General features: G+C 33.8%; 2 non-coding genes across 2 annotated transcripts; both read left to right on the plus strand.

Moving 5' to 3' along the window:
- Positions 1-10,664: 10,664 nt before the first annotated feature.
- Positions 10,665-10,770, plus strand: LOC121224875 (small nucleolar RNA R71). Its single transcript, XR_005922617.1, has one exon. It is a non-coding gene; the product is annotated as a small nucleolar RNA R71 (small nucleolar RNA).
- A 2,617-nt stretch (positions 10,771-13,387) lies between these two features.
- Positions 13,388-13,493, plus strand: LOC121224778 (small nucleolar RNA R71). The gene has a single exon (XR_005922523.1). It is a non-coding gene; the product is annotated as a small nucleolar RNA R71 (small nucleolar RNA).
- Positions 13,494-16,196: the final 2,703 nt, after the last annotated feature.

Genomic DNA, 16,196 nt, shown 5'->3' on the forward strand with positions numbered 1-16,196 from the left:
TTCCACAACAACTCGATCTTTCATGAGTTTGGAAACCAAATTAAGTCCTCTCGGATATTTTACTTAGTGAAATATGCATTTTACTGATCATTAGAATAAAGGTTTCTTAGCATTTATGTGAGGTCACAGGGACATTTACGTTTGCAATAGTTTAATCATATAAACCTATAAACTATGTAAGATAATAAAGCTAACTAAAGATATTATGAACCTCAACTTAGTTGGGTTTAATGATCTAAATTGAGCATTGCACTTTACAATTATATGTCTACTAGTCGTTGTCTGGATAGGATCGTTCAGCTAACCTGAGTGCACCTAATCATATATGAATGAAATGCATCATGATATTAATTGAAAATATGATCGACTAAGGCACAAACATGTTAAACATGAATAAAATAGATCTTATTAAATTAACATAATCATCCTAGCAAATAGGATTGAAAATATTATTCATTTCAGTAGCCTTTCGGATCCATTCTGACTTATGTGCTCCTCCATTTTGCTCAATGCTTTTTTTGCTAAGGAGTTTCTAAAGTGGCCGGCCAAAGAATGCTTTTGACAAAGCTTATGTTGGCTAAAGGATAGGAAAGATATGGGCAGCTATGCAAGGGAAGGAAAAGGGAAATGGAATGTAGAGAAAATGCTTATGAGAGAAGAGAAATGGGTGTTGAAGGATGATTTGAGAAGTGATAGGTGCATGGTATTTATTGGTGAAGGTAAGGGGTAGAGTAAGCTAAAAATAGATTTCAAATCCCTTCTTTTTCTATCACACATGGCCGGCCACATTTCAAGGAGAAGTGGATGACTAAGTCTCATTTTGAATTCAAATCAAGGCTATTAATAGCCATAGGATGGATGGTTTCAATAGTGAAGTAGTTGGGCTGATGTAACACCCCTAACCCGAATCCGTCGCTGAAACAGGGTTATAGAGCATTACCAAATAATACAAATAAAACAGACAAAAATTTCAAACATTTCATAACATAATAATAATTACAACGAAACCAATCAACATCATATATATTGTCTTTTATATGTGCCCTCGAGGCCCAAAATACACATTAGAAACAAGTCGGGACTAAAATGGAAACTCAAAGAATTTTTCAGAAACTAGTAAAAATTTTCAAAGCTGTAGGGGTCACACGGCCAAGAGACACGCCCGTGTCTTAGGCCATGTGGGCATTCGAAATAGGGACACACGATCGTGTCCCAGCCCGTGTCTGTGCTCGTGTAACTCGCTAACTTGGGTCATACGGCCAAGCCACACATCTATGTGCTAAGCCGTGTACCCTTTGAAGTAACCTCACACGCCAGTGTGCCAGGCCGTGTAATAGCCTGACTTGCAACCCTTTAAAAAGCTACAAGGGACACACGGCCATGTCACCTGGCCATGTGTCACACACGGCTGAGACACATGCTAGCCCGTGTGACAAAATTAGGCCATTTTACAAGCCATATTTCTCACCCAATTTGACATGCACCTACACCCAAGATTGTGCATATAAACTAGCCATAATAAGGTACCAAAACCATGCATTTTCTAGCCTTATAGAAATGGTATGATCACATACAACCAATATTCCCTTAGGCACCTCAAATGAAAAATATAAACATGTTTAACCATGTATTCAGTATAACCAAATGTTCAACTAGCTTATATGCATAATTGCATCAATACATATCATGTAGATCACTTTACCAAAACATACCAATTGAGGTTAAACATGCCCTTCAATTTCTAACATAATTAGACATACATGTCTTATACAACAAATTAACAATTCATCAACTCACAAAGCACTTATACAAAATGCACATATAACTATCATTTTGCCATACATCATTCAACCACTAAACAAGCCACACATCAACCAAATGAAGGCCACATATATACATACCAAAATATACCAAAACGCAAGCCAAATCAAATGGTTATAATCTCAACAAAGCATATAGGCCAACATTAGCAAAACTAACCTATACATGCCATTATAACCAAACTTAAACCAACCGAAAGTACCGAGTGAGTCGATGGATAGTGTGATATAGCTCTGACAAGCTTCTAACCGAATGAGCTTTTGAATCACTATAAAACACATAAATTACGCAGAGTAAGCATTTAAGCTTAGTAAGTTCGTATAACATAGAATTTAACTTACCATTTAAGCACATATAAGGTAAGTAAACAATACATATCCCAACATAACTTGGACAAGTGCCTAAACACATATTCACCAACATTTTAGCCATGTAAAATCACATACAAACCAGATCATTAATGAGCTTAACTAATAATCAAATTTCTATATACATGTATCATCCATTTCATTTAACTATATATCATGTAATAGCCTTTCCATGTATTTCATGTATATACCTGTAATAGTTTGTATCGAACTCGTATCATCTCGTAAAAGAACATTGCCCATTGAACCATTTAGAATATCGTTGGATATTCGGGATAACTCGCACATAGGGTGCTAAACTGTAATTCATCAATTCTTGTACATGTATGCTCATACGAGCTATGAATCGGTATGCTCTCACAAGCTATGAATCAATATACTCTCACGAGCTGTAAATTGGTAAGCTCATACGAGTTGAAATTGGTAAGCTCTCACGAGCTAAAAATTGGTAAGCTCATACAAGTTGTGGTGCGTCCGCAACACATGCAGGACTACAACCAAATCGGTAACCCTAATGACATGTCATTTGTATCCTACGAATTCCTAAGGTTCAAACGGGACTCGGTAATCATTGTATGTCGTCAGATATGCGATCGTTATTTATACATGGCCATTATACTAATAAAATGCATATAATTCAATTAAAACATATAAGTACTCAATTTAATTACACGAACTTACCTCGACGAGTATACGTAGACACGGGTGAGATTAATCCAAGACTCTCTCTTTGCCTCGATCTAACTCCGTACGAGGTCTAACTTGATCTATACGAATAAATGTAATCCAACTTAATATATTTCACATTAAATTTAATCAAAAACACATTTTTGGAAAAATTACCATTTTGCCCCTATACTTTTAATTTCTTTGCAATTTAATCCCTAGTTTATAAAAATGGAAATTTACACAATTTCACCACAACCCACCATGGCCGAATATCAAATAGGTCCTTAACATGTACTATACTTCAATTATTTCACAATTTTACCATGTAATATTTCTTATTTTTCAATTTAGTTCCTATTTGACAATTTTACTAAAAATTCCTTTACAAAAGTTGTCTATCTATCAACAACCATTCATATTCTATCATCTAACTTCAAAGATCAAGCATGTTCATCAATGGTAAAACCCTAACAGTTTAATAGTTTCAAAAATTAGTCCCGAGCTAGCTAGATTAAGCTACAACGATCCCGAAAACATAAAAATCATAAAAAACGGATTAAAAATACATACCTAATTGAAGGAAATAAGGTTGCCGAAAGTTAAGCACAAAAATGTATTTCTTCTTTGTGAAATTTGGTTGAAGAAAGATGATACAAAATGGTGTTTAATGTAGTTTTATTTATTATTAACTTTAATTTCCTAATTACTTAATTAACCTTTATTAACCTTGCAAATTACACAAAATGCCAAGCCATTATAACCCACTATCACTATTATCATTTAATTACCATATAAGGACCTCCACTTTAAAATTTTATAGCTACTTAATACATTTAGCTATTAGATTCCACTTTTGCACTTTACGCGATTTAGTCCTTTTTATCAAATTGGGCATGTAACCGGTAAAATTTCTTAACGAAATTTTTATACGATATTTCTATCATGCTTTAGACAATAAAATAATAATAAAATAAATTTTTCTAATTCAAATTTGTGGTCCCAAAGCCAGTATTTCAATTTCACTGAAAACAGGCTGTTACAGCAGATTTCTAATTATTTTCCAACTGTAAGGACCTTCAATTAAATACCCTAAAGCTTGCTTTTGGTCTGCCATCTACTTGTGCCGAAACTGAGCTTTAGTTCCCCCATGTTGGAAGGTTTCTCAGTCCAATAATGTAGTGGACATGTCCATCTTTTAGCACCTCTTTTACTGGGTAAAATTATCAACCTTATGACCCAAATTGAATAGTCTTGCCATCCACATTAATTAATTTATACATGTCCATGTTTTATTCACATTAATCACATCTTCAGTAGTCCTCCAACATAGGGAAAAATCACATATTAATAATTTAACATAAAATAATATAAAATATGTATAAATATCATGTAATTAAGCACAATTTCACATACTTTAAAAATTCATGCCCAATATTACTAATTAAAATTTGAGTAATCATTACTTAAGATTAACATATTTATTAAGTAAAAAGGTGGTAAAAATATATAGAAATACCCTATACAATTTCGAGTTTACACACCCCCAAACTTAAACCATTACTCGTCTCGAGTAATGTTCATGCATAGCACAACTTTTGCTAAGGCAATTTTGCAAAATGATAAAGTAGAATCAATTTTCGTACATAATCATGCATCAATAAAATCATGCTCAAAAATACTTTTTATTGAAAAGTAGCTCAAATGCAAATATTATTTCCAAACTTTATACTAAACACATCATAATGTCAACATGAATCATAGTTAGCATGCATTTTCAAAGTCATACATAACATTCACCAATCAATATGGTTTCCTTATCAACTAAACATGACAATCCCAAGGATTAGTTAGTGATCTTCATAAGTTGAGCTTAGTAATTCCTCTCCACTAATGTAGTCGGTATAATCATCCAATCAATAGGTCTTTTATTAGGTTGTAATAGGGTTAGGCTAAAGGTAGGGATAAAGAGAAGTGAATTTTTAGGTTCAATCATCTTAGCCCTAACTTGTCTGGGATCTTTTTGTGCCACAACCTTCATAAAATTGGGTCTTTGGAACAGCCCCAAACTTATTTCGAGCTCACACTCAACATTTATTATTTTTCAGACTTTGAGCAAGCTTTGCTATTTATTTTTGAGATTTTTGAGCAATATTTTCTTTTATTCTTTTGAGTAAACTTACCTTTGTTCTTTCATTCATTCATTCTTCTCCTCTCTTTTTTTAATATGTGAAGAGCATATACATTTTTTCATATCTTTCCTCAAACTTTGATCACTAAGACAAATTTAGTTAAAATAGTTGCACAAAATAGGACAAAATTAAAAAGATAATAATGTGGCTTATAATGTAGGTATTTTGTAATAAACATGCCATTAAGCTCAAAAATTAAGTTTCAAGGATTAAATTAATAAGGTCTGCTTGAAAAGCTCAAATGATCCAAAGAAAGTGTGTCTATATCATATTAGATTCTTATACCTTTTAGGATTTCACCTCAAGAAAGTTACTAAGTCAATTCTAAAAACTTAAACCTTCATACATGTCTATTTCTAAAGAAATCAAATTTTCATGGCAAATACGACATAAGTCTAAAGAACATACAAACATTCCATCACTCAAGATAACATGCAAATAACTTAGATAAAATCAAAAATCATGCTTGTATTTGAACAAACTTATCAACAAAAATTCTTTTTGAACATTCATTTATTTCAGCATACTTAAGTAAAAAGATTGAAACATACTTTAAAATTCATGCGAAATGCCTTACCCCTTTAGAGAGAAGCAATTTCCTCATTGCAAAAACAAAGTAATGAATGAAAACTGAACACCAGGTAGGGTTGCAAGAAAAGAGAGGTGAGTCATAAAGACTAATTAAGTACCAAGTCTTTCTCAACAATCCAATCCTAGACATGCTCATTCCCATTACCACATCACTTTCTTTTTTTTATGTTGAAGAGGCATTGAGCTTATTTACTCATGCTTGCTATATTATTATGCGAAAGCAAAAATTCTAACTAGGAAATAAAAATAAACACCTAAAAAGAGATAAAAAAAATAAAGATAAGAAATCCCCCTTTTTATTTATTTGATTTCTCCTCCTCGTCTTCCTCTTTTGATGTTTCATCCTCGCATGCATTCTTATCTTCCTTCCATGACTTGAAGATATAATCTAGGAACTCAAGAACAAAATTTTTAAAGATATTTTTAAAAGTATTTTTTATAAAATCATCTCTAACTTTTGCATATTTCTAATAAGCCTGTTGTTGGCTATGCATAAATTTCATCATATCCATCACAATTGACAATTTTGTTTTCTTCACAGTGTTTGAAGAAGTGGGCATAGGAATAGTCAACTTATGATCAACACTTGGTTCAACTAGCTCATCAGCATTCGACTCCTCTCTTGGTTCAAAGTTTTTTGCTTTCTTTATCGGGTTTGGATTGTTTGGTTCTTCCTTAGATTCTGCTTCTTCTGTCTCTGTAACTGAGTTAGCTTTCATTTCAGATTTGTTCGATGACTCATCAATTTTTGTTTATGTTGGTTCACTCTGTTCAGTTGAGTTTAGTTCATGGACATTCTCCACTAACCTTTCAAGATCCTAGGCTGTGATGCAACCTTGAACATATAGGCATTTCAAGTTTGTTTTTGTTTTAACTTGGGTCCTTAAGCAAAGTGAAGTTATCAATGATGAAAAGTAAGCACTTCTGGTCTTTTTTCTAGCACAATCGTGGATTTCTTTGAGAATGATCCTCCCAATATTGATAGACCTTTTTGTCATAATTGCATACAACAAAAGAATTTGCTCCATCGAGATGGTCGAACTGTGTGAGATAGGCATGAAACTATATCAAACAAAGTAGAACCATACCTTAGCCAACGACTTTAAATATTCCTTCGGTAAGAATGGCTGCCATACTTCCTTATAATCCATTGGGATCCCAGATTTGTCACAACATTAAGCACTTGTTGAAGAAAATCTCAATTTATATTTGTCATCATGGCAAAGTACTCATCTTCTTCAACATCAAGTAGGTTAAACAAATCATTAATGGATTTAGAAGTTAGGGGTACCTTTTTCTTGCGAACAAGAACTTCAGTAGCATCTGGCTTAGTCAAATTGGCGTAGAACTCTCAAACTAACTCCTCATTGGGCAATGATCATGCATCACAAAAATAATTCCAATTGAGGGCATCAATTGTCTTTCAAATCGGCAAAGGCACAACCATTTTATCATTGCTTTCGAAGTTGGAACCTTTTTCCAACATCATAAGTTGATTCTTCAAGATGGAATCAAACCTTTCTTTCACTTCCTTATCTTGAATCATAATGGGATTTTCAGTAGAGGTTTCGAAAGATCTAGTTCTTTTGCGAGACATGGTGATTTTTCCCGAAAATAGGTAAAATTTTGGCAATAGATTAAGCAAGGGATTTTGCGACGGTGATAGGCTTGAGACAACAACGGGCTTGCGATGGCGCACGACTTTTGATAATGATAGGGTGTGGTGGCGATATGGTTGCTCTGGCTAAAGGCTCAAGGCAACAATAAGCTAGGGTTTGCAACAAGGGAAGGAAATTTAGAGAGATTCTTTGGGATTCAAGGCTGACAGCTAAAAGGAAAAAGAATGAGTGGCTACGGTTTAGGCTAATTGTTTAAAGGGTTGTGAAAAATATGGTGGTAGAGAGGGGTTTAAATAATGATGAATTATGGAAAACTAGTAGCAAAAAAAAGGTTTTCGAGAACCCTATGGATGGCAACATGGGGTGAATTTTCTGCTCTTTGTTGTTTCAGGCCTTGAGCCCAAATTGTACTTACAAAATAGACTGGTTAAGATAAAATAAACTTATTAGTACTTGGGCCAAATTGACCCCCTTATTAAACATAACAAATAAAATTAACATTAAAAACAAAAATCAAAATTGAAATAAAATTTCAAAGCTAATTAGAAAATTTCTTCTCAAAAGATTACATTAAATTAATTCTCAGGAAAGGTTGGAGGGGTCACAATGGTCCCACTTAAGTTCCAATCTGCTTAGATAGAATTAATTAAATGTACTAATTTAAGAAAAAATAATTTCTAAGCATGTCATTTACTCAAATGAGAGAGAAAAAAATTGAAAATAAATTAACTACAGAGAGAGTGAAGTGGACTCCCTCAATGTTATTGATGATTGTCACTAACAAAGGCAATGTCGAATAGCCATTTATCATATCAATCGTATCCATCTAGAAAGAAGAAGTAATGTTGACCAACAATTATATTCAATATTTGCTCAAAAAATAACAACAGAAAGTGGTCTTTCTATTTTTCTTTGCTCGACTTTCTATCATTTGTACAAATCTACCTACCCATGATAATATTTAACGAAATCAGCTCATTTTTTGTTATATCTTCTTTCTTTGGTACAAGTCCCACCCACTGAATGTCATAGATGGGATCTATGATCCTTACTTTTAACCATTGAGACTCGAGTTTCCCAGGATCAAATACTCAAGATTGGATGAATCTCTTTTGTCCCTCGATAGAACTCTTTTCAGTATCTAATGATCTTTTCAAAATCGTTAAGTCTAACTCGAGTGACTCTTCTCTTGATGGGTTGGGTTGCTTGTAATGTTGACCAACAATTATATTCAATATTTGCTTAATAAATAGCAACAGGAAGTGATCTTTCTGTTTTTCTTTGCTCGACTTTCTGTCATTTGTACAAATCTACCTACCCACGATAATATTTAACGAAATCAGCTCATTTTTTGTTATACCTTCTTTCTTTGGTACAAGTCCCACCCACTGAATGTCATAGATGGGATCTATGATCCTTGCTTTTAACCATTGAGACTCGAGTTTCCCAGGATCAAATACTTAAGATTGGATGAATCTCTTTTGTCCCTCGATAGAACTCTTTTCACTATCTAATGATCTTTTCAAAATCGTTAAGTCTAACTCGAGTGACTCTTATCTTGATGGGTTGGGTTGCTTGTACTCATGTGATGGTAGCTCTAATGACTCGAACTGAACTTTTGAACTGAATTATTCTAAGTTAGCTTCCGAACATGTATCATCCTTATCTTGATGTGAAGAGTCAAATGAAATACCTTCCAATGGATCATTGTATTCTAATTTTGCAAGAACCAACCGATCTTCCTCAAATATAGTAAAAAAATCTTTAACCTCATCAGGAGATCTTAGGGCCTTGAGTATATTAAAGGTCACTTGTTCATTTTGAACTTGCATAGTGAGATCACCTTTCTGTACATCGATTCTTGTCGTACCGGTTTCCAGGAAAGGCCTTCCTAGGATGATTGGTACTTCTTTATTTGCTTCAAAATCTAAGGTAATAAAGTCAGTAGGAAATATGAATTTATAAACACATACTAAGACATCCTTGATTTTTCCTTCCGGGTATGCCAAAGATTGATCCACCAATTGGAGTGTAATAGTAGTCGGTCTAGCCCTACCAATACCTAACCGTCTAAACACGAACATAGGCATTAAGTTGATACTCGATCCCAAATCACACAAAGCCTTACCACAATAGGATTCTCCAATATTGCAAGGTATGATGAAACTTCCTAGATCCTTCAACTTATGAGGCAACTTGTTCTGAAAAAATAAGCTACATTATGTAGTCAAGGCTACAGTTTCAAATTCCCCAAATCTTCTCTTCTTAGAAAAAATTCTTTCATAGCTTTCGTATAGTTCAATATTTGCTCCAAAGCTTTTACCAATGGGATGTTGATACATAGTTGTTTCAACACATCCAACATTCTCTTAATTTGAGTATCTTGTTTATGTTGTTGGAGTCTTTTTGGATATGGAGGTTGTGGAGCTTTGGCTTGGATTGGAAAGCTCTTCTGAGGTAATATTTCTACATCTAATGAAGAAGCTTGTCAAAAGTCACTAGTTTAGATTTTACCTTTGTAGAATTTCAGAATTTGACTTCTCTAGTGCAAGAATTTCAATTGTTGGTTGATTTTCCTCTTTTTGGGGAGGTTCATCTTCAACTTCAAACTCATTGGGTTAGAAAGTCCTTCCACTTCATAAATTGACCGTTTTTCAATTCTCCTTGCTCGATTTTCTTAGGTTCTACATGTCAGTGGGCAAAGCTCCTTGTGGTCTATTTCAAAGTTCATTAACTTGTTGCCCTATCTGGTTCTCCAAATTTCTCAAAGTTGCATCATTTTTTTCCATGTATGCTCTTAATAAGTTCTCAATATTAGAAGACTCGGCTGATAGAGGATTTTCTATATCGCTTGGTACGGCACCTTGGGATTCGTTTCTAAACTCATCAGCTAATTGTCCCACTTGATTTTTTAGATTCTCCAATGTTGTTGCTTGGCCTTGAATCAAAGCATCATTTTTAGCAAAGTATGTCTTCAATAAGTTCTCCAAATTATTTGAAGGTTCAACTTAAGGTAGGTTTTGAACTTGTTGATTGAAACTAAGAGGTCGATTCAGTCTATGCTGCATGTAAGTGTTGTTCGATCCACCTTCTTCGTAGTGGATTGGTGGCTGAGCTGCAACATGATTTAAATCGTTAGTAGTAAACTATTTCAACATTGAAGAGATAGACCGTACCTGAGCTGAGAGTAAAGTAATGGCGTCTACTTTATGTACTCCAACTACTCGTCTTCTTGAAGCTGCTTGATTTGTTAGCCATTGGTAATTATTATTAGCTATTCTCTTGATGATTTTTAAGCCTCATTATAAGAATTCAACAAGAGAGCATCATTCGTAGAAGCATCTACCACCAACCTTATGTGTGCATTGAGACCATTATAGAATGTCTCCCACTGGATACAGTGTGGAATCCCGTGATGAAGGCATCTACATAGTAACTCCTTGAATCTTTCCCATGCCTCGTATAAGGACTCATCATCCAATTGTTGAAAAGTGGTGATCTCATTCCGCAACTTAGCATTTTTGCTAGGTAGGAAATACTTGACCAGAAAGCATTCAACTAATTCTTGCCAAGTAGAAATTGGGTTGGATGGCAAAGAATTAAGTCATACTCGTGCTCGATCTAGCAAAGAGTATGGAAACAACTTCAACCTCAGTGCATCTTCAGCTACACCATCTATCTTGAAGGAATCGCTCACCTCCATAAACAATCAAAGGTGAAGATGTGGATCTTCTGTGGGTATTCCATTGAATTGGCCTATTATTTGAAGCATCACAAGCTTCAATCCAAACCGTAGTACCTCCATCTCTGGTCTTCTAATTATTAGATTTAGTTCATTAAGAAGTGGCACGGCATACTGTCTTAATGGTCAGTCCCTATCATCAGCAATAAGGATTGGATTCCAAACATTAGCGGCTCTTTTCCCATGAACATCATTTTGATTCTCAAGGTATATTATTGCGACTTGTCTCTAGGCTAACCTTTCTTGTCTTTTTTATCTAAATGCTACTCAATTTCAAGGTCTACAAGGAGTAAATCGATGATTCGATCTATGCTCATGAAAACCTGAAAAGAAAATCACAAAAAACACTAAATAATAAAGAATACTAATAAAGGAAAAAATAAAGAATTAATTAGTAAATTTAGAAATTAAATAAAAATAAAATAAAAACCAAATTGTAAAAAATAATTTCACAAAAATGATTAAGGCAACAATCCCTGGCAACAGCGCCAAAAACTTGTAACTGGATTTGTGCAAGTGTACACAGTCGTTCAAGTAATAAGTAAGTAAAATAAGTTATCATCTCCATAGGGGCTATATAAACATAACCGATTAATTGCAGAATTATAATTACCAATTTTATGTAAAAACTCAATAATTAACTAGATGCAAAGATTAATCCCTATGCTATTCTAATCTAGATACAATCAACATTAAATGAGCTAGGATAATTATATTAATCAATTCAATTTATTTTATCGTGCTTAACAATGTTCGGAAATACTTCAACGGTAACTTGATCTTTCATGAGTTTGGGAACCAAATTAAGTCCTCTCGGATCTTTTACTAAGTTAAATATGCATTTTACTGATCATATTAGACTAAGGGTTTCTTAGCATTTATGCGAGGTCACAGGGACATTTATGTTTGCAACAGTTTAATCACATAAACCTAAAAACTATGCAAGATAATAGAGCTAACTAAAGATATTACGAACCTCAACTTAGTCGGGTTTAATGATCTAAATTGAAAGCATGATCGACTGAAGCACAAACATGTTAAACATGAATAAAATAGATCTTATTGAATTAACATAATCATCCTAGCAAATAGGATTTAAAATATCATCGTTGATTTCAAAAACAATAAACTCAAAGCAAACATGATTAAAATAAATAACAAGAGGAAAGAGTAAACGCTATTCAGTTTAGTAGCCTTTCAGATCTATTCTAATTGATACGCTCCTCCATTCTACTCAATGCCTTTTTTTGCTAAGGAGTTCCTAAGATGGCCAACCAAAGAATGCTTTTGATAAAGCTTACATTGGCTAAAGGATGGGAAGGAGATGGGCAGCTATGCAAGGGAAGGAAAAGGGAAATGGAATGTAGAGAAAATGCTTATGAGAGAAGAGAAATGAGTGTTGAGGGATGATTTGAGAAGTGATAGGTGCATGGTATTTTTTGGTGAAGGTAAGGGGTAGAGTTAGCTAAAAATAGATTTCAAATCCCTTTTTTTTCTATCACACATGGCCGGCCACATTTCAAGGAGAATGGGATGACTAAGTCTCCTCATTTTGAATTCAAATCAAGGTTATTAATAGCCATAGGGTGGATGGTTTCAACAGTGAAGTAGTTGGGCTGATTTCTAATTATTTTCCAACTATAAAGACCTTCAATTAAATACCCCAAAGCTTGCTTTTGGGTTGCCATCTATTTGTGTCGAAACTGGGCTTTAGTTCCCCCTTATTAGACAGTTTCTCAATCCAATAATATAACAGACATGTCCATATTTTAGCACCTCTTTTACTGGTCAAATTATCAACCTCATGAACCAAATTGCATGGTGTTGTCGCCCACATGAATTAATTTATGCATGTCCATGTTTCATTCACGTTAATCACATCTTCAGTGATCCTCCTACATAATGAAAAATCACATATTAATAAATTAATATAAAATATGTACAAAAATCATGTACTTAAGCACAATTTCACATACTTTATAAATTCATTCCCAATATTACTAATTAAGTAAAATTTACTTATTTTAATAATAGTTACTCAATATTAACATATTTATTAAGTAAAAAGGTGCTAAAATATATATATAAAAAACCCTACATAATTTCAAGTTTACAAGCTTTTACATGGTCTTTATCCTGTTGGCTAAAGAAGATACCTGAGGAGAAAGTGAGGTAACAGCATCAAGTTCGAATGATCCAGCCACTCTCTTGCCAATTCCAACTCTTGATGTGGGGTATTGATAATCACTATTGACAATTCTCTCAAAAATCTCGTAAGCCTTATTGTAGGATTTATCTGACAAAATTCCATTAGCTGAAGCATCAACCACCATCCATGTCTGTGCATTCAAACCATTGTAGAACATCTCCATTTGGGTTGAATGCTGAAATCCATGCATAGGACATTTCTTAAGAAAATCTTTGAACCTTTCCCATGTTTCATACAATGTTTCATCCTCTAGTTTCTTGAAGGATGTTAGTCATTTCTCAGTTTGGCATTCATATTAGGTGGGTTATATCGTAGTAGAAATCTTTGACAAAGATCATTCCAAGATTCTACTGTTCTAGATGGTAAAGCATTGAGCCATGTTCTAGCATGATTTCTTAAATAATAGGGAAATAGTTTAAATTTTAAGGCATCTTCAGGGACATTTTGTTGTCTAAAAGAATCACAAAACTCCAAGAAAAGTCTCAAGTGCAATCTAGGATCGTCACTTGGAAAACCACCAACCTGACCAATTGATTGAAGAATCTGAAACATTACAGGTTTCGGTTCAAAGTGGGAGCTTGAATTTGTGGCCTAACTATTCCAAGATTCATGTTGTCTAAGATAGGCACAACATGCTCTCAAATTGGCCTATCTTAATCATCAAACATTTGAGCAACAAGAGGATTAACATTTTGAGCTCCTGGATTAAGTTACACATTCATAGTAGGTGGATTGTTACCGTCTTGATTCATTGCTCTTTGTTCTCTTCTCCTTCTCAGCAAGGTCCTTTTAATTTTTGGATTTAAATGATAGATTCCTTTAGCCGTAGTGCCTCTACGCATACAACTAATAGCAAAACTGTTGAGATCATGAAACAAAAAAATTAGCAACTAAAACTATAAAAAAAATGCAATAACAAAAACTAAGGTTACCAATCGCCAATTCCCAGCAACGGTGCCAAAAACTTGTCTTTTGTGAATATGATGTCTAAATTGTGCAAGTATACACATCAAATCAAGTAATAAAGTGATGAGTGAGCATCGTTCCAATGAGGATTGGATGAGTGCTCTTTGTCTAAGTTATCACAATTGAACAGAAAAGATAAATGTATTGAATGATGTTTAATGAAATTAAAATAGGATTAACACATTACAAGTGAGAGTAGTGAAGTATACTAGCAGAGATTATCATTGTAACAAATCAAACAAGAGTACTAAAGACTTTAGCAAGGTTGGAATATTGGTCATGAAGCGGTTTACTAAGGGATCTGTTCTAACTCGGGAACAATGCCGTGGCAAAACTATGGCGAATTTACTACTTGAGTGGGTACTGATGTGGTTCACCTCTGTCAAAAGCAAGACCTCAAGTTACTTACCCCTAAGGCACTATATGTCTATAGGCTCAAGATTAGTAACTACTACTAAGGCTCAATCCTCTAAATCATAAAAAGTAAGGCTCTATGTCTAGAGTTTACACAACTATTTCACTCAACACTCTCTTATATTACCCAACTTTGATCCAAGTAACCTAATTATGTCGATGTCAAACTACCTTAAGACTTATTGAGCATTCATCAACACTCTTTTAAGCATTTAAACAAAAACAACCATTGAGTAAAGCAGTAATATAAACCATATTAACCCATAAACATTAATCAAGGTTAAAACATCATCTAAAGCAAACCCTAGCCATATTAAGTTAGCTCATAGTTGGGCAATACAAATTCAAGAACAAAATCCTCAATATCCCAAAATATCAGTTTAGAACAGGAGAATAGAAACAAATGCAAAGGAATAAATAAGGGTTAAAAATTTCAATCCCCCTAAGTCAACGTCTTGTTGCTTGTTTTCACCAAACTTCACAGTCAGCTCAACTTACCCTTCTTGCCACAATGAGACCTCTGTCCTAGCTCTCGCCGTCCTTCTTCTTCTTCTTTTTCATTGCCTTTTATACTTGGGTTGTCCTCTAGGGTAAAAGTCATTAGCCAATCCTTACTTTTTCCCTAATTTTAAGGTGAATATTCTTCATTACACGTGTATGTGGGGGACCAAATTCTAAGTGTTCTCATTTCTAACTGAATGTTTTTCATTTTCTTCACCAGTATTGCCATGGAAACCTCTTATAATGCCTCAACAAATCTCTATCCTATGCTATCCTTGTAACATCCCAAAATAGGGTTTAAACAGAACAGTGGTTGCGAAACCATGAATCCAAGATAGAAAATTTTATTGTGATAAATTTTTTATGGTTTATCGGTTGATTGGATGCATGTGTTAGAATACCGATAAGAAATTTCAGCAATTGCATGTTTGAATTGCATATTAGGGTCTAAATGCAAAAATGGGTAAATATGAGTTTTAGATGATAAAGGATTTAATTGAAGTGCATAAATGAAGTAGAGGTCCTTAAATGTTAATTAGACCATTAGATTTTCATGGACAAAAATGGGCATGCATAGGTAAAAATAACTAAAGTTTTAATGAAGGGCATTTTAGTCATTTGATAATAAAAAGAATTAAAAGGGAAAAAGATGGAAAAATGTGCTCATCTTCTTCCATAGGACCGAAACTTCAAGGAATACCATATCTAAGGTTTCTTCACTTTCTAAAGCTCATAGTAAGTGCATCCAAGCCCCGTTTTTAATTTTTTTTTACGTTTTTGGAGTCCTCGTAGATTGATTTAGCTTATTCTACCATTAATTCATGTTAGGGTTTATATTTGGAAAAATACCCATAGGTGAAATCTATTTATTTTGATGTTTTGTGGTAGAATATGAAGTTTTAAATTATATTAAACAACTTTTGCTAGGCGATTTTAAGTAAAAACGAGTAAAACGACATAATTGGTAAAAACACCTAATGTTCATAAGTAAATGTTAGAGTGGGAATTTGATGTTGCCATAGAAGGGAAATATGTTCAGAATGTCATAAAATATAAGAATAAGGGATGAAGTTTAATTTTCGAGCTTTGGGGTAAAAGTGTAAATAT

Source organism: Gossypium hirsutum, chromosome D12 (genome assembly GCF_007990345.1).
Source record: "Gossypium hirsutum isolate 1008001.06 chromosome D12, Gossypium_hirsutum_v2.1, whole genome shotgun sequence".
Classification (NCBI taxonomy): domain Eukaryota; kingdom Viridiplantae; phylum Streptophyta; class Magnoliopsida; order Malvales; family Malvaceae; genus Gossypium; species Gossypium hirsutum.